The sequence below is a fragment of the Drosophila willistoni genome, unplaced genomic scaffold, assembly GCF_018902025.1.
Source record: "Drosophila willistoni isolate 14030-0811.24 unplaced genomic scaffold, UCI_dwil_1.1 Seg867, whole genome shotgun sequence".
NCBI lineage: Eukaryota > Metazoa > Arthropoda > Insecta > Diptera > Drosophilidae > Drosophila > Drosophila willistoni.
Genome location: NW_025814763.1, coordinates 1 through 20000, shown reverse-complemented (window position 1 = coordinate 20000; position 20000 = coordinate 1). Strand labels below are relative to the sequence as shown.

The 20000-nt window shown below is 38.6% G+C and overlaps 1 pseudogene; it reads right to left on the bottom strand.

Moving 5' to 3' along the window:
* Nucleotides 1-9431: 9431 nt before the first annotated feature.
* Nucleotides 9432-16921, bottom strand: LOC124462063 (annotated as a pseudogene).
* Between the last annotated feature and the right edge of the window lie 3079 nt (nt 16922-20000).

Here is a 20000-nt window from a genome sequence, read left to right as displayed (position 1 = left end):
TGTTTGAAGGTACCACTCAACAATAAATTTACATATGTATTTTTATAAATACCATCAAATTTCATTATAATAAATAAATAAATAGACATTGCCGATTATAAATGCATGAGACATATGTATTTGAGAAATGTACCGATATTACATATGACTGACCATGCTCGACATCACACCACCTAAGTAGGTTTTGTGCCACATACTCTCGAAATTGACCATTTATGTTTGAAGGTACCACTCAACAATAAATTTTCATATGTATTTTTATAAATACCATCAAATTTCATTATAATAAATAAATAAATAGACATTGCCGATTATAAATGCATAAGACATATGAATTTAAGAATTTTACCAATATAACATATGACTGACCATGCTCGACATCACACCACCTAAGTAGGTTTTGTGCCACATACTCTCGAAATTGACCATTTATGTTTGAAGGTACCACTCAACAATAAATTTTCATATGTATTTTATAAATACCATCAAATTTCATTATAATAAATAAATAAATAGACATTGCCGATTATAAATGCATAAGACATATGAATTTAAGAATGTTACCAATATAACATATGACTGACCATGCTCGACATCACACCACCTAAGTAGGTTTTGTGCCACATACTCTCGAAATTGGCCATTTATGTTTGAAAGTACCACTCAATAATAAATTAACATTTTTTCCCCATACAATAAATGGGCGTTTTTAAGAAATCACCAAAGTATAAAACATTCGTATGTGATATGCATATTCCCATATGATATGGATGTTCCCATACGATAAATGGGCGATATTAATATTTTTAGTTTTTAGTAAAATTTTTTTTCATATATATAGTCGATATTAAATAAATCCCATACGTTATGATATATTTTCATATGATATGAAAAATTTTAAATGTTGAGTAAATTTTTATTTTTTTCATATGAATGGGCGAAATTAAATAAATCGCATACGTTATGATATATATTTTCATACGATATGAGAAATTTTGAATGTTGAGTAATTTTTTTTTTTTTCATATAAATGGGCGAAATTAAATAAATCCCATACGTTATGATATATATTTTCATATGATATGAAAAATTTTAAATGTTGAGTAAATTTTTTTTTTTTTTCATATGAATGGGCGAAATTAAATAAATCGCATACGTTATGATATATTTTCATATGATATGAAAAATTTTAAATGTTGAGTAAATTTTTTTTTTTCATATAAATGGGCGAAATTAAATAAATCCCATACGTTATGATATATTTTCATATGATATGAAAAATTTTAAATGTTGAGTAAATTTTTTTTTTTCATATAAATGGGCGAAATTAAATAAATCCCATACGTTATGATATATTTTCATATGATATGAAAAATTTTAAATGTTGAGTAAATTTGTTTTTTTTTTTCATATATATGGGCGATATTAAATAAATCCCATACGTTATGATATATTTTCATATGATATGAAAAATTTTAATGTTGAGTAAATTTTTTTTTTTTTCATATGAATGGGCGAAATTAAATAAATCCCATACATTATGATATATATTTTCATATGATATGAAAAATTTTAAATGTTGAGTAAATTTTTTTTTTTTTTCATATGAATGGGCGAAATTAAATAAATCGCATACGTTATGATATATTTTCATATGATATGAAAAATTTTAAATGTTGAGTAAATTTTTTTTTTTCATATAAATGGGCGAAATTAAATAAATCCCATACGTTATGATATATATTTTCATATGATATGAAAAATTTTAAATGTTAAGTAAATTTTTTTTTTTTCATATAAATGGGCGATTTATGGCATACGTTATGATATATTTTCATATGATATGAGAAATTTTGAATGTTGAGTAAATTTTTTTTTTTTCATATATATGGGCGATATTAAATAAATCCCATACGTTATGATATATTTTCATATGATATGAAAAATTTTAATGTTGAGTAAATTTTTTTTTTTTCATATAAATTATGAAGATGACAGTTGGCACCGCCGTTTTCATTTATTAAAGTTATATAAGTTAATAAGTTCAACGTTCGATGGATTCAATTTATTAATTGTTATAATATTAATTAATACGAGTCAATGTTGTGTTGCGATATGACGGTGTTCCATGTTCCTCTCTCTGAATAAGAATAATATGAGCCAGTTAGAAATAGTCAGCAAGCGCCCAAACAAGTGGTAGCGGCATACAATATACTATCAATAATGCCAACTGCCCAAACATGCATTTGGCATGTTCCCACATAGCAACGTATTAAATGACTTGTGCTCACATTTCAGCATATCGTAAGCATATCAAAGTAATATGAGTTAACTATTCCCCCTCTAAAATTCGACAGTCCTCGGTCGCCTTACGATTTGCTGACATCAGGTCTGGCGGTCTGGTTGGGTCCTTAGATGATCCAAGGGAGGCGAGGCCGCCGACGATGCCGATTAAAGTCAATCCGGACCGCCATGCCTCGGGTTACATCTTGTCGACAATCCTTCTTGAAGTTGAAGACGTGCCTAAGATTCCCCGTTGGCAGCTGTTGAAAGCATGACGAACGGTGTTGCTTGACCGTTGTTTGTGTTTATAAATCTCGGGTTGCTACGATGCAGATGCCGAACATATCTTGTCGCTGATCCCAGGACGTCCCACTAGTTGGCCGAGTTAGTTATTGGTATAACTGGACTGTCTGGAGGTCACCTTGACAGCCACCAGTTGGTTGGATTTGGCCTTGGTATGAGCTGTATCGCCTGGTCCTAACTGGATAGATGAGTACTTGGATATCATCTCGCATGATTTGGTGATGGTAGTTCCGGCGAGCCGTGAGAGCCAGGGTTACTCGTCGGTGTCGACCACTCTTCGAGTTGGACTTGCCCGACCATGCCATAACGTATGTCGAGGGATTTTAAAACCTTTCTGGAACACATTTTGACTCGAAGACATTATTAGTAATGGAACAATTTTGCGTTTGGAATCTTAATACTATTGACATATTTTGATCTATCTCCCTGTGAGTTGGATAGTTGGAAGTCATTCTTATCTAAATAGCCCAAAACTGTGTCAATTACAATTCGCTTTTTACGTGAGAGATAGAAATTAATAATTCTTGTAATTCTGTATAGGTTTTATATTCATTCGTTGACAACAAAATCTCGGATCTTGTGCTGCTTTCATGTTGTTTTTTCATTCACTTCGGCAATTTATTAGTTTTGTTACAATTCATAAAGATCGAGTGTTGTTAATTTATTTATTGGACTCATGTGTTAATAATAATTTTCGTATTGTTGGATTAAGATAGAGTGTCGGCTTTAACTAATGAAAATGTAAGCTTAAATATTTAAGCCATGAAAAAGAAATGCACTGCTTTCCATTTGGGATTCTATCTGAGGTTGTCTTTGTGCACCATCCTCCCCTTAATAAGAAGACATGTCCCCATGTCTGCCTCAACGGTTTCTTCAACATACAAGGGTGATAATTTGTTACCTAATCTCCTGTTGACCTTTACGAAAACCTTGTCCCCGACATTCCAAACCCTGCTTTGCCTACTTCTGTTGACCCTTTCGCGCTGTGTCACCTGTGCCTTGTTTATCATATCCCTAACACCTTTACTAGCTTCCGATGAAGGACAAAAAATCTGGGACGGAGTTTTTTGTGTTACCGAATGAATAGTATGGTTATACTCTACTGTGGCTAACAAAACCAAATCGACAGTGTCGACATTTCCCCTTTGAAGCTTAATGCATCGAGCAATTTCAGCGATCGTGCTGTGGAACCGCTCTACTTGGCCGTTGGATGAGCTGTGCATCGGCGGCGTGTTAGCTATCTCTACGCCGAAATTGTTTTGTAGAAGGGTTTTGATGGTCATAGAATTTAATGAAGGTTCATTGTCGCAATAGATAGTTTTTGCTTTAGGGAAGAGACTCATCAACTGAAACAGGGGGGCTTTCAAATCCTCAATAGTGCGCGAGACAATGGGCTGCACGACAGCAAACTTGGAAAATTTGTCGACACAGGTTAAAAAGTATTTCTTATTAGTGGAAAAAATGTCAACGTGCAACATTTCGCCAACATAGCCTGGAATAGGTGTACTGCCGAGTTCCTGTCTCTTTGGGTGTCTTTTATACTTAGCAATTGAGCAAATTTTACAATTGGTGACAACTTCGTTAGCGATTTGGGTCATTTTAGGAAAATAATAATCGGACATGATCTGTTTTACATTTTCTTGTGCGGCCCTGTGAGCGCGGTTATGCTCTGTTATGACGATCTCCCTGCTCTCGTTGCTATCAAAAATGTCAGCAACGATCTGTTTACAATAATACAATTTTGTGGCAGGAAAAGCTTTAACCAACTCGTGCTGGACGCGAGCCAAGGTGGGCAAATCACAATGGATTGCGTTTACTACGTTAGGATTAATAGCGGCTTTTGCCTCTTCGAGGAGGGTTTCGTTGTTCGAAAAATTGATAAGGTGTCTGATTTTTTGACCGAATAGAATAAATTGCCTTTTTAGCGGGAAACGCGCTTGCTCTAAAATTAATTGGTTTCTATAGCAATTTACAGGCTTGTCTGATGAAGTAATTGTGTAAGACAGCGACGCCTCGCTATGAATGGTGGCCAAGTCAGACTCACAGTCATCGTCGCTTAGTGCATTAATATTTTGTCGCGACAGCGCGTCTGCAACGAAATTTTCCCTACCTGGTTTATATAAAATTTTTGCTTCCGTTTCGTCGATACGGGCCTTCCAGCGCTTGATTTTTGCATTAGGATTGCTATCAGATACCGCAAAGGTCAGCGGCTGGTGGTCGGTAAACACGTTGATGTCTTTTACCCCGTAAAGGTACTGCCGCAATTTGCTCAAGGACCAAACAATGGCTAGAAGCTCCCGCTCGTTTGTTGCATAGTTTATTTCGCACGGCTTGAGCGTTCTGGAAATCATTGTAACGGGACGACCGTTCTGCGACAAGACTGCTCCTATGCCATCGGCAGATGCGTCAGTTGTCAAGTCGAAGGGTTTCTTGTAATCAGGGTACATCAAGGTAACGTCTTCGGACGCCAGAATGTTCTTTAATTTACGAAAAGAGTGAGATTGTAGTTCGTTGAACTGTATAGGGATGCCTTTTGATTTGTATTTACTAATTGACCCGTTTTTTCCCTTCAGGATGTTTGAGATCGGTCTTGCTATTGAGGCGAAGTCTTTTATAAAACATCTGTAATAACTTGCGAGGCCTAAGAATGATCTGACACCGAATAGAGTTTTCGGCTCGGGGTATTCTGTTATGGTTCTGATTTTTTCGGGGTCTGTTCTCGCGCCCTCGCTAGTGACAATAAACCCAAGGTACTCGACGCTTGTCCTAAAAAACTGAGATTTTTCTTGGGCCACACGCATGTTCGCTTCAAATAGCCGGTTTAAAACCCAATCTACATGTTTAATGTGAGCCGTCTCGGATTCTGAAAAAATAATGACATCATCAACATAAACATAACAAGTTTTCCCAATTTGTTCTCTTAAGACGTCGTCAATAGTTCGCTGAAAAATACTGCCTCCATTTTTCAGCCCGAACGGAAGCCGACAGAATTCAAATTTGCCCCCATTTACAGAGAATGCTGTCTTTTCGCGGTCTTTCTCAGCCAAAGTTATTTGGTGATACCCCGACTTTAAATCGAGAGTTGTAAAAAATTTAGACTTCCCCAAATTTGCTAATATCATATGAATGCTGGGCATGGGATAGGTATCCGAAATAGTTTTCTCATTTAGCTTTCTAAAATCTATAACTAGTCGTTTTTTCCTGTTTCCCTTTTTGTCAGTGCCTTTTTTGTCCACTACCCAAATCGGGTTGTTATACGGGGATCTAGATTTTCTTATGATGTCATTCGTTAATAGGTCGTTTACCTCTGCGGCTACAAAGTCTGCAACACCCATGGGATACGGATAGAGTTTTGAGAAAATATGATTATCTGTCGTGGTTCTAATGGTGGCAACGACAGCGGTGTTGTAGGGGAGTTTTTCGTTTGGGCTTGCGAATGCTGCGGCCCTAGATTCCAACATTTTAATAAATTCGTTTTTATATTGGGGTGCTATTTGCTCGCCAACTACGTTAGTAAAATTGACATTCGGACATTTAGCATAAAGAAGCAGTTCCGATTCTGAGCCGACTGTAATTCTATTCGATTTAAGGTCTAATGTGGCATTTGCCTGTTTCAACAGATCGAGGCCGATGATTCCGTCGAAGTTTGACAGATCCGGTAAAACAAAAAATGTTGAATTTATTCCATATATGTAAATTTTGCATTTTTGGTCTATTACGGTTGAGCCGTGAATGGACGTAACGGAAAAGGGTTTCTCAACCGGGCAAACACCTTTTAGCCAAGATAGAGGCTTAACATAATTCTTAGCAGCCCCCGTGTCTATTAAAAACCTTAAGATGCCGCCTGCTATCTTTTTTTGCACGAACGGGAGAAGGGATCTTCCCTTCAAAACATTGACATTGTCTGTGTCTACTTCGAATTCGGAATCGTTTTCGGTTGCATACTCAATGTCGCCTTGACAGTATGTGGCAGCAGCGCTGCCATTTGCGATACAATCGTAGTTTTCACTCGTGCCACTTTTTTGAATCAAATTATTGATTCTTTGCGCCCCTTGACCCGAAGTGCGTTCGGACGAGTTTTTCAGCTTTCCGCTTTGATATCCAGATCTGGAGGAGTCCGCCCGACTCCGATAGGCTGTCGGTTGCCTTAGCCTGGACGAAGATGGATCGATATCCATTGGTTCTGGGGCCTGGTGTGTGGTTTCTTTATTATACAACCTTTGTTTGGCGGATTTATTTTGTTGGGGCTTCCTATTCTGATAGTGTGGACTATTCCCCTGATGGGCACTTTGGTACTTAATAGACCAAAAATCGGACTGACGGCTGTCTTGGGATTTTTGAGTTGAAAATTTTTGGTTCTTATCTCCCATGGCTTTCGCGTAATTGGCAGCGAGCACGCTCCTATCCTCGCTAGTCTCGGCGGCCTGCGCCAAGGCTAAAGCTGTTGGTAAGTCCTTTGGCCGAGAAGGGAACACGGCTAACCTTAAAGATTTTTTTAGGCCCGATATGAAAGCGTCTAGTGCTTCTTCCCTAGCCCTTTGATTTAGGATCGCCGCTGCGGCTTCCTCATTGCTCATTATATTCTTATTTGTTAAAAGAGCCAACGTTCTTTCTACCTCATCGTAATATTCTAGCAAGGTACGATCGCCTTGCCGGACAGTGGCAAGCTTATGCTGGATGACTCCCCTTGGTGTCTGGTCAGCGTAAGTAAAGTCAAGTCTCGCTATTATTGCTCTGAAATTAAAGACTGTATTAAATGAAGCGAGGGTGTGGTTTGCCGCCCCTCTTATTTTGTTTCTAATAATTGCCACGGCATGGTAATGCCGGGCAGAACCGTCGTAGGGCTCAAATATTTCATAAGCTATTGTCGCGGCCTGCCGCCAAGCGACATATTCTTCTTGGCATCCGCTAAACTCGGGCAGAGATTTAACAATATCAAGCAGCTCATCACACTGCTTCTCCGGGTCTATTATTATTTTTCTATATTGTTCGACTTGTGGAGCACTAACCTTTAGCAAATCTATTTCCTCTCTTAGAGCGTTTAGTTTACTTTCAAACTGTGCGGATAAAACAGCTGCCTGATGCTCCAACGCACCATGAATGACCGCTCGGACCGTTTCCTCAGTCATTGTTAACGCAAAATCTGCGGACTGACAAATAGTCTGGGTCACTTTTAAGCCCTCAATATCTTTAATCAAATCCTGCAATTCAAGGTCTTCACTACAGTACTCTAGATTTCCAATGATATTCATTAACACACAGCCACTCAAAATCACTTAAATTTTGATTTTTATTTTAAATTTCGATTCTTATTTAAGACACCGGCACGTTCGAAAGTGAACAAAACACAGCAGAAAACATAGCGCAAAAGAGAATCAGAAAAAAACAAATTTAACGTTTTCTCAAAAAAACAACAAATTGTCCATTAATTGCTTACCCTCTCGTTGATTTCATTATATGTTCCTAATGTTTCACATTTTTTTTATATTAACATTCATTGTATGTTTCTAATGTTTCAAATATTTTTTTATTAACAAAAACTTCTAACATTCCAACTCACTTACATGAATCTGGTTGAAGTATTGGGTTGATTTAGTTGGGCGCCAGTTAATAAGTTCAACGTTCGATGGATTCAATTTATTAATTGTTATAATATTAATTAATACGAGTCAATGTTGTGTTGCGATATGACGGTGTTCCATGTTCCTCTCTCTGAATAAGAATAATATGAGCCAGTTAGAAATAGTCAGCAAGCGCCCAAACAAGTGGTAGCGGCATACAATATACTATCAATAATGCCAACTGCCCAAACATGCATTTGGCATGTTCCCACATAGCAACGTATTAAATGACTTGTGCTCACATTTCAGCACATCGTAAGCATATCAAAGTAATATGAGTTAACTTATACATATAACATTTTTTTTCTTTTGACCTTTTAATAGGTACAGTAGGAATCTCTTTAAATATATATATTGCGTCACTAAATAAATGACGATTCATTTGGCTACATTATGACGATCACAGTTGGAACCGCCGTTTTCGTTCTTTTAAGTTATATACATATAACATTATTTTTCCACCTTTCAATATGGACAGTAGGAGTTTCTTTAAATATATTTATTGTGTCTCTGAATAAATGACAATTCATTTGGCAACATTATGAAGATGACAGTTGGCACCGCCGTTTTCATTTATTAAAGTTATATACATATAACATTTTTTTCTTTTGACCTTTTAATAGGTACAGTAGGAATCTCTTTAAATATATATATTGCGTCACTAAATAAATGACGATTCATTTGGCTACATTATGACGATCACAGTTGAAACCGCCGTTTTCGTTCTTTTAAGTTATATACATATAACATTATTTTTCCACCTTTCAATATGGACAGTAGGAGTTTCTTTAAAAATATTTATTGTATCTCTGAATAAATGACAATTCATTTGGCAACATTATGAAGATGACAGTTGGCACCGCCGTTTTCATTTATTAAAGTTATATACATATAACATTTTTTTCTTTTGACCTTTTAATAGGTACAGTAGGAATCTCTTTAAATATATATATTGCGTCACTAAATAAATGACGATTCATTTGGCTACATTATGACGAACACAGTTTGAAACGCCGTATTCGTTCTTTTAACTTATATATATATATAACTTTTTTTTTCACCCATTTAACATGAAGAGTAGGAATCTCTTAAAGTACATTCATTGCGTCACTAAAGAAATGACGATACATTTGGCTACCTAAAAAAAAAAGAGGATAGAAATGGACTTATTATTATATGAAATACTCTTCCATATAATAATAGTACATCAGCAATTTAAAAAAATCGAATCATCAAGCAAAGGATAAGCTTCAGTGGATCGCAGTATGGCAGCTGCTCAACCACTTACAACACCTTGCCTGTTACAAAAGTCGTTTACAATTGATTCTAGGCTTTGTCATTGTATTAAATAATGTTTTAATAAGTAACTAGCGCGGCATCAGGTGATCGAAGATCCTCCCAATTTACTATGTTACAAATAACATTGGCATCACATCCATTGTCGTTTATAAAATAAACTTTTAATGGTTTAGAAGCCATACAATGCAAATTGCCCCTTATTTATCATTGCAGTCCAGCACGGATACGACCTTAGAGGCGTTCAGGCATAATCCAACGGACGTAGCGTCATACCACTGTTCGCTCGAACAAGTATTGTGCCATTGGTCCGTACCTGCGGTTCCTCTCGTACTACGCAGGAATGCTGTCGCAACAACGTTTTGTCATTAGTAGGGTAAAACTAACCTGTCTCACGACGGTCTAAACCCAGCTCACGTTCCCTTGCATGGGTGAACAATCCAACGCTTGGTGAATTTTGCTTCACAATGATAGGAAGAGCCGACATCGAAGGATCAAAAAGCGACGTCGCTATGAACGCTTGGCCGCCACAAGCCAGTTATCCCTATGGTAACTTTTCTGACACCTCTTGTTAAAAACTCTTTAAACCAAAAGGATCGATAGGCCGAGCTTTTGCTGTCCCTGTGTGTACTGAACACCGAGATCAAGTCAGCATTTGCCCTTTTGCTCTATGTGTGGTTTCTGTCCGCACTGAGCTGGCCTTGGGACACCTCCGTTATTATTTGAGAGATGTACCGCCCCAGTCAAACTCCCTACCTGGCAATGTCCTTGAATTGGATCATACCTGAGTAATTGGAGTTATACCAAATATTTCAAATTAAAAATACATAAATGCACTCTCTCATTAAAGAATTTGTTTGCGATTATATAACAAACTCGTGATACTTTGATCAAGAAGCTTGCATCAAAACCCAATACCATAAGATATAATAAATATATCCGTATAATGGCTAGGAAATGATACACGTTCCATTTAATCAAGTAAGTAAGGAAACAATAAGAGTAGTGGTATTTCATTGGCGATATCAAACACAAGGAATAATATCTCCCACTTATTCTACACCTCTTATGTCTCCTTACACTGCCAGATTAGAGTCAAGCTCAAAAGGGTCTTCTTTCCCCGCTAATTATTCCAAGCCCGTTCCCTTGGCTGTGGTTTCGCTAGATAGTAGATAGGGACAGTAGGAATCTCGTTAATCCATTCATGCGCGTCACTAATTAGATGACGAGGCATTTGGCTATTTTTTTTTTTTTTTTTTTTTTTTTTTTTTTTTTTTTTTGATCGCCGAGGAAGGAAATCTTCTAAAGATACGAGCAACCAACTACTGGACAATCTCGTATGCACGATTCGCTGCATCACCGGGACAATGAAGTCCCACAGCGCCTACGTACTAAAACCACCTCTTTTTGACAATGCGATGTTTGTACCTTTTTAGATGTAATGCCAAGGTAGCAGGCAAAAGTATAAGAAAAGCTAGAGGTTAGTACATCTAGCTTCGAGTATACCCAGCACAATACATGAAATATTTGAAGGACGTCACTCTGCCATTTACTGCTCTGACGCTGATGAGTTTGGTATCTTCAGCGATGAGGAGATCCTTTGCAATCAATCGTTTTACCGACTGACCACTCCAGATTCCTCTCCAGTTGAGTGTAACGGAATGAAACTCGATTTCACCTGTCGCTCCGAAAAATCGCCGCATTTGTGATCTTATGTCAGCTCTGTCGTACCTTTCGACCTTGCGCTGGTGCGCTTGGTCTAAGGAATGTCCGTCTGTCACAACCTGAACGTCTATCACATAAATGTGATTCTGTCGGATTCCCACCAGGTCCGGTTTATTTAAGCCCGAGTCGCATTGCAGACTTGGTTCGACATGGACAACGCAGCCTTTCCGTTCAAGTCCCCGCTTGACGGCATTTACTACGCTGTTGTGTCTAGCTACCCGCCTCCCATGCGTACGATAGCATTTTTGCAAGATGTGGTTTGTTGTCTCGGGAGCATCACATCCTGCACGACACCGTCTCTCCAATTCGTGCCTTCCCCTCGTCGTACGAGACTTCGAGGGTAGGGCATTTATCCGCAATTTGACACCGTGCAAATATTCCTTTCCTGTTAGCAAGCGCGTGGGCTGACTCACCCATCCATGTTGCGGGCCATAATGACCTGCTTCACGGAGACCGCAACCATCAACAGACATGTACAATCTATTTGCGAAATACGAGTCAATCTCTGGACGCGAACACAGCTGCACATTTTCCGCCTTTAATCTATCTCGAGCCCTTTGCAATTCGTCGTCAATGAAAGAGCTAGCTACCTCGGATTGTTCGAGGTGGGGCCATTTAATATTGCTCAATCGCTTCAGACGCAGCATCGGTGCTATCCATCTAATTGACGGAATCCCGAGACCCCCACAAGTGTGGGGGGCGTGAAAGTACGCAACTGGTACATCCAGTGGGAGATCTAACCATCTCCTTACGAATTGCCGTACCAATCTGTCACATTTTCTTAGGACGCCTATCATCACACTCCCAAGTGTTAGTTGGTGATAGAGTTGTGGGATAAGGACAGTCCTAAGTGCAAATAACTTCTGTTGTGGTTTCAGAGGGGCTCTTGTTAATCTTAACAGCTTCGGACCGAGGTCGTCTGCTGGACTATACCGAGCCCGCCCATCCGCAGTGAACCGGATACCTAAATACTTCCACTCTTCAGTACGCTTCAATGAAGGACACTCGCGCTCACCTACACAAAAGCTCCGTCGTTCTACGACAGTACACTTCTGCTTGGCTTGCCCCTTTATACTGACAGTGAAGCACTTATCAGCATTAAGGGAGAGTCCCACGGAGGCTAGGAAGCCTACCGTGGTATCCAACAATGTTTGAAGCCCCATCGGAGTTTCCGCAAATAGCACCAGATCATCCGCGAACGCTGCCGCGCTTGTCATGGTATTTCCGACTTTGGCACCAATCTCTCTGGGGTAGGACCTAAGTAATCTATCAATGATAAGATTAAATAATAGTGGAGACAGAGGGTCACCTTGCTTAACGCCCCGCGCGGGTATAAACACCTCTGAACTCCATCCTGCCCATTGAGGGAGGTTCCGCCGCCCTTATACTGTTCTTCTATGAAGCTGACAAAGTTTGTTGGAGCACCATAGGCCTGTAAAGTCTTGATAATGGCCTGGTGTGATACTGAGTCAAAAGCCTTGCTGACATCCACCGTCGCAAGGTAACATGACTTCCACCGTTTATGGTGCTCCCGCAAAATGAGATCAACCAACGTCGCATTATCAGCACACCCATCGGTAGGTAGGAAACCGCGCTGCCTTGGATCCCAGTTGACTTTAGAAGCCAATCGAGAAGCCAGAACAGCGTTTAATTGCCTGACCAAAACCGAGGGGACTGTTATTGGACGAAAGTCTTGCGGTCGATTTGCCGTCACAGTCTTCGGAATGAAGATAGTTCTGGCCAGTCGGGTAGAGAATGGTATTTTGCCGCACCAGAGAATCAGGTTCATTATGCGTAGCATAATGCCTAAGGGTACACTCCTAGCTGTTCTTGGAGTGATACCGTCAGGACCCGGAGCACTTGACAACTTTAACTTATTTTCCCTCAGGTCGCGTGGCGTTATCGCTGACCAAACCGTCTCAAGCGAATGTTCCATACGGAATCTTGTGTTTTCGCAAGAGCATGTGCTGGGATTCGTCATTACTTGTTTCCAATAGGGTTCCATTATCTCTTGGTTTGGCATAACCGACTCATCTGTTCCATCAAGCAAGGATTTAATGCATCTCCCAGTATTCTTATCCCAACGACGCTGAACCTGTGCGTACTCTTGTTGTCTTAACTGTCTCCTAGTTCGAGGTCTTCGCAAATTGCTCCGACCGATGGTGTGTGGTTCGTTTGGTAATGGAAATACTTCCAGGAGATAGTTGGATAAGCATTGGAGAGTGGTTTCCTTCCCTACGGCCTGCGCCCTATCTACGATAGTTTGCAAGACCTGGGCTCTCCACCGGGGACTACATTCTACGGGGCGATAGCCCTGTAGTATCCGCATGATTTCCCAGTTCGACTGTTCTTCTGATGGATTGATTGGTTGCGCTTCCGACGATGATACTTGGTGGTTTCGCTCGAGTAAACTAGGGCGAGGCTGTGAGGTAATTGAGTCCAACGCTTCTGGGGTGGGAGTAGATTGCCCTCTGATCTGCTCCAGTTTTGCCTTATATTCACCCCTCTTCCGAAAACATTTAATTGCTTCGGAGCTACGGTGAGTAAATACTTCCGCTAGCTTCTTATTAGGAAATCTCAAATTACCACTTGCTTCGAGCTCCACCTCCTTTCTCGCCATCATCCACGCTTCTTCCTCACTCCATCGGAGTTTTACATCTTCACGCTGACGTTGCGTATCTAGTTCGTCTTTGTGTTGATGTGACATGTGTACACCGAGCCCCCTTCTAGTATTGAAGAGGCGCCCGCATACTGCACAGGGAATCTCTCCCGCGAGATTTACCACTGCTATAGCCTCTCTCGGTTGGTCTCCAGGACGTGAAGTCGCTGAAGTGATAGTGATATTGCTCCGAGGACTATTATTATTTGATTCTGTACCAACGCTTCTTGGCTCAAGGGGCCGGTAACCCCAAGAGTTGCTTCGCCGCTCGAATTAGCTACTGAAAAGAACCTAGAGACTAGGAACTCAACAGCACCCAGGAAACACCACGAGGAGGTTCCGAGTCGACTTGATCAGACTTACGACTTATGAATTACAGTGTTCCAAAGAACACCCCTTCTGCGCTCATCCGACCCAGCTTCCCTTAAGAGAGTCATAGTTACTCCCGCCGTTGACCCGCGCTTACTTGAATTTCTTCACTTTGACATTCAGAGCACTGGGCAGAAATCACATTGTGTCAACACCCGCTAGGGCCATCACAATGCTTTGTTTTAATTAGACAGTCGGATTCCCCAAGTCCGTGCCAGTTCTGAATTGATTGTTAATTGATAATCGTTATAATTTAAAAGAACTAATTAAAAATTAGTATTCTTAAAAATTTTAGCAAGAAAGTTCCACAATTGGCTACGTAACTAACTATCCGGGGAACAAATAACTATCATAAATGATAGAAACTCTATTTACCCAGAACGAGCACATAAACCATGTTATTGTTTCCCAATCAAGCCCGACTATCTCAATCTTCAGAGCCAATCCTTATCCCGAAGTTACGGATCTAATTTGCCGACTTCCCTTACCTACATTATTCTATCGACTAGAGACTCTTCACCTTGGAGACCAGCTGCGGATATTGGTACGGCCTGTTGAGAAGTTTGCGTATCCCCACCATAAATTTTCAAGGTCCGAGGAGAAAATATCGACACAACAGTATATGTCATGCTCTTCTAGCCATCTACCTTATCTCTCTGCGAAAGACTTCCATGGTAGTACGGCTATAAAACAGAAAAGAAAACTCTTCCGATACCTCTCGACGGCTTCTTTATGGTCGTTCCTGTTGCCAGGATGAGCACGAGGCCCATATTTAATAACAAACGGATACTCAACAGGTTACGGAATTGGAACCGTATTCCCTTTCGTTCAAAATTATTCAAGTGTTTTATTATTTATTATTTCATTTGACATTTTTAAAACTTGAAAATTTTCGGCTTTCGCCTTGAACTTAGGACCGACTAACTCGTGATCAACCACTGTTCACACGAAACCCTTCTCCACTTCAGTCCTCCAAGGTCTCATTCGATTATTTGCTACTACCACCAAGATCTGTACCAATGGCGGCTCCATGCAGGCTTACGCCAAACACTTCTAAGCACACCATTGTACCTTCCTACTCACTAAAGTTTCAAAATTTATATTATAAATAATATAAATCATCTACTTTAGCGGTAATGTATAGGTATACAACTTAAGCGCCATCCATTTTAAGGGCTAGTTGCTTCGGCAGGTGAGTTGTTACACACTCCTTAGCGGATTTCGACTTCCATGATCACCGTCCTGCTGTTTTAAGCAACCAACGCCTTTCATGGTTTCTGTATGAGTTGTTAATTTGGGCACCGTAACATTACGTTTGGTTCATCCCACAGCGCCAGTTCTGCTTACCAAAAGTGGCCCACTGGGCACAATATATCATAACCTTAAACTTCATATCAAGAAAGTTAAGGTTCTTACCCATTTAAAGTTTGAGAATAGGTTAGATCGTTTCGACCCTAAGGCCTCTAATCATTCGCTTTACCAGATAAGATTATTTTATATAACATTTAAATGCACCAGCTATCCTGAGGGAAACTTCGGAAGGAACCAGCTACTAGATGGTTCGATTGGTCTTTCGCCCCTATACTCAATTCTGACAATCGATTTGCACGTCAGAACTGTTTCGGTCTTCCATCAGGGTTTCCCCTGACTTCAACCTGATCAAGTATAGTTCACCATCTTTCGGGTCACAGCATATATGCTCAAGGTACGTTCCAGTTAGAGGTATAAATAATATAATATCATTATACATAACTATATAGAACGCCCCGGGATTGTGTTAATTATCTATAAATAGTTAAAAAACTAATCCCATTATTAGTCAAGTTAATTATGCTATTAGGTTTATATCCCAATAACTTGCACATATGTTAGACTCCTTGGTCCGTGTTTCAAGACGGGTCCCGAAGGTATCCTGAATCTTTCGCATTGTTAATCATACAAGTGCATATAATAAACACAGAAAATCAATGATAATCATGCTATTATATAATTCCGAAAAATTAACGCACTGTATTCATATAAATCTATCAACACTTTATCAAATTAATGACATTTATTCTATGTTAAATGCAAGCAAATAATTTAAATAAACTATAAGTCATATTTTATGATAAATTGGTTTATGTTAATAGATTACAATGTCCTTATATGGAAAAATGCACACTATTATTATAATATTATTAAAATATAAAACTCTAATGATGAATTTTCCATAATGGATATTCAGGTTCATCGGGCTTAACCTCTAAGCAGTTTCACTACTATTTAACTCTCTATTCAGAGTTCTTTTCAACTTTCCCTCACGGTACTTGTTTACTATCGGTCTCATGGTTATATTTAGTTTTAGATGGAGTTTACCACCCACTTAGTGCTGCACTATCAAGCAACACGACTCTTTGGAAACACCATCTAGTAATCATTACGTTATACGGGCTGGCACCTCTATGGGTAAATGGCCTCATTTAAGAAGGACTTAAATCATAATTTCTCATACTAGAATATTGATGCTCCATACACTGCATCTCACATTTGCCATAAAACAAAGTGACTTAGTGCTGAACTATTTCTTTTCGCTCGCCGCTACTAAGAAAATCCTTGTTAGTTTCTTTTCCTCCCTAATTAATATGCTTAAATTCAGGGGGTAGTCCCATATGAGTTGAGGTTGTATATACACACAAATATATTTTAATATATTAAAACCATTGTTAATTTTTACTTTAAGTGAAGATAATATTATGACACAATTATTTTTTCATTTCATATCATTAATAAGAGGCAATTCTAGATTAAAATTTAATATTTTTTATCTAGACATTCTCAGTATATTTGATTTGAAAAAGAAAATATATCATCTTCGTTTTTCTCATACATTGTGAGCCAATGTGTTTCAATTATATTAATATTATGATATACATATATATCAATAATATACCATATGCTTTAATATTTCGTAAAATATTAAAACAACTTATTTAGCATAGTCTTACAACCCCTCAAACCATATGTAGTCCAAGCAGCACTCTAAAATTAATTAAAGTACCATAACAGCATGGACTGCGATATCGTTCAAAATGTCGATGTTCATGTGTCCTGCAGTTCAACGATGACGCACAGTTGCTGCGTTCTTCATCGACCCAGAGCCGAGTGATCCACCGCTTAGAGTGATTATTAAATTGTTTGTTTATTTCATTACGTCAATAATATTTTTATTGAAAGAAATTAAAAATACACCATTTTACTGGCATATATATCAATCCTTCAATAAAATCTTAACCCAAACGAATGCTGCGAAATGTCTTAGTTAACATAAGTGATTGAATACTGGACTTGACAAAATTTAAAACTTGAAATTTAAAGTAAACTATCATTTATGTAAACGTTAACCTTAAATGCAGTACAACATGTACATTTGGGATGTTGCTTTAACCAATGTATGCCCAACCAACAATGGCCAATACATTACGCAACGCCTGTATATTATGGTACATATACACGCAGATAAATAAAGATATACAAAAATCATTGAAATAGGGATTCCCGGAGAGAAGGAAAATAACCCAATCTTCATTCGTTGAATTTCAAAATATTAACATTTTATTTCAAGAATGTTGTGTATATAAATGCAATCTTAGACTCTAGGCAACAATTGTTCTTAAAAATACTTTTTAATGACCCACGCTTTCGGGGTTTTGAAAATTGTTTATATTTCATGCTCAGCGTTGGCTACTGATACCGCGCCACTGTTACAATCTTAAGTGTTTTCCACAGAGTGTGGATGCATGTTGTTGTTTGGTCTTTTTAAGCAATAATTGTCATATGAAATCTTTATGACTTATTTTGTGTTATGTTTTTGTTTTTCGTTTTGTATTTCTTGTGCATCTGGTGAAGCCATTTCAGATGAACACGATGGTTAATCTTAAACAATCATTTTTCAATCTCCGATCGGAATACATAATTTAAGAAGAGTTTATATATTTTTTTCTACCGTCAATTGTATATATTTATATCATTTTACTTTATTTAAATTTAATTTAATTTAATTTTTCAAATCAAATATTGTAGTAAATCGACTTCCCCTGATCAGATTTAATAATAATAATAATCAATTTCATTTTCATTTTATGCTCTTCATCTTCAATTTCATTTTCATTTTATATATATTTATATTAATTTGGTATTTATTTATTTTAATAACGGTTGGAAAATACAATAATTATCCTTCCTTGTTACGACTTTTTACTTTCTCTAAATAATCAAACAAACCTAACACGCAAGGCGTCACAGTGATCACGTCCGGAGACCTCACTAAATATTCAATCGGTAGTAACGACGGGCAGTGCACAAAGGGCAGGGACGTAATCAATGCGAGTTAATGACTCACACTTACTAGGAATTCCAAGTTCATGTGAACAGATTTCAGTTCACAATCCCAAACATGAAAGTGGTTCAGCGGTTTACCCGGACCTCTCGGTCTAGGAAATACACGTTGGTACTTTCATTGTAGTGCGTGTGCAGCCCCAGTCATCAATCTCATTATTGCTAGACGCAATTTGTCCATTTCAAGAAGCTAGTGTCCTTATAATGGGACAAACCAACAGGTACGGCTCCACCTATATAAACACATTCAAAACACCAATAAACATTTTTACTGCTACCATGAATGAAGGCAATATAAGCTTCAACACCATAATCCTGAAGATATCTATTTAATATATTTGAGTCTCGTTCGTTATCGGAATTAACAGACAAATCATCCACGAACTAAGAACGGCCATGCACCACCACCCATAGATTCGAGAAAGAGCTATCAATCTGTCATACACACTTATGTTCGGACCTGGTAAGTTTCCCGTGTTTGAGTCAAATTAAGCCGCAGGCTCCACTCCTGGTGGTGCCCTTTCGTCAATTCCTTTAAGTTTCAGCTTTGCAACCATACTTCCCCCGGAGCCCAAAAGCTTTGGTTTCCCGGGAAGCGACTGAGAGAGCCATAAAAGTAGCTACACCCAATTGCTAGCTACATCGTTTATGGTTAGAGCTAGGCGGTATCTGATCGCCTTCGAACCTCTAACTTTCGTTCTTGATTAATGAAAACATCTTTGGCAATGCTTTTGCTTAAGTTAGTCTTACGACGGTCCAAGAATTTCACCTCTCGCGTCGTAATACTAATGCCCCCAAACTGCTTCTATTAATCATTACCTCTTGATCTGAAAACCAATGAATGCAGAACAGAGGTCTTATTTCATTATCCCATGCACAGAATATTCAGGCATTTGAAGCCTGCTTTAAGCACTCCAATTTTTTCAAAGTCATTGTACCGGCCCACAAAAACACTCGATTAAGAGCACTAATGTAGGTTTTAAATAGGAGGAATAAATAAAAAAGTACAAGTACTTTATACATATAAGAACTCCAACGATATACGCTTACATACATAAAGGTATAGTACTAACTACTAATGTATGGTACTACCCCGTATGAAGCACAAGTTCAACTACGAACGTTTTAACCGCAACAACTTTAATATACGCTATTGGAGCTGGAATTACCGCGGCTGCTGGCACCAGACTTGCCCTCCAATTGGTCCTTGTTAAAGGATTAAAAGTATACTCATTCCAATTACAGGGCCTCGGATATGAGTCCTGTATTGTTAATTTTTCGTTCACTTACCTCCACGAGCTGGGAGTGGGTAATTTACGCGCCTGCTCCTTCCTTAGATGGGTAGCCGTTTCTCAGGCTCCCTCTCC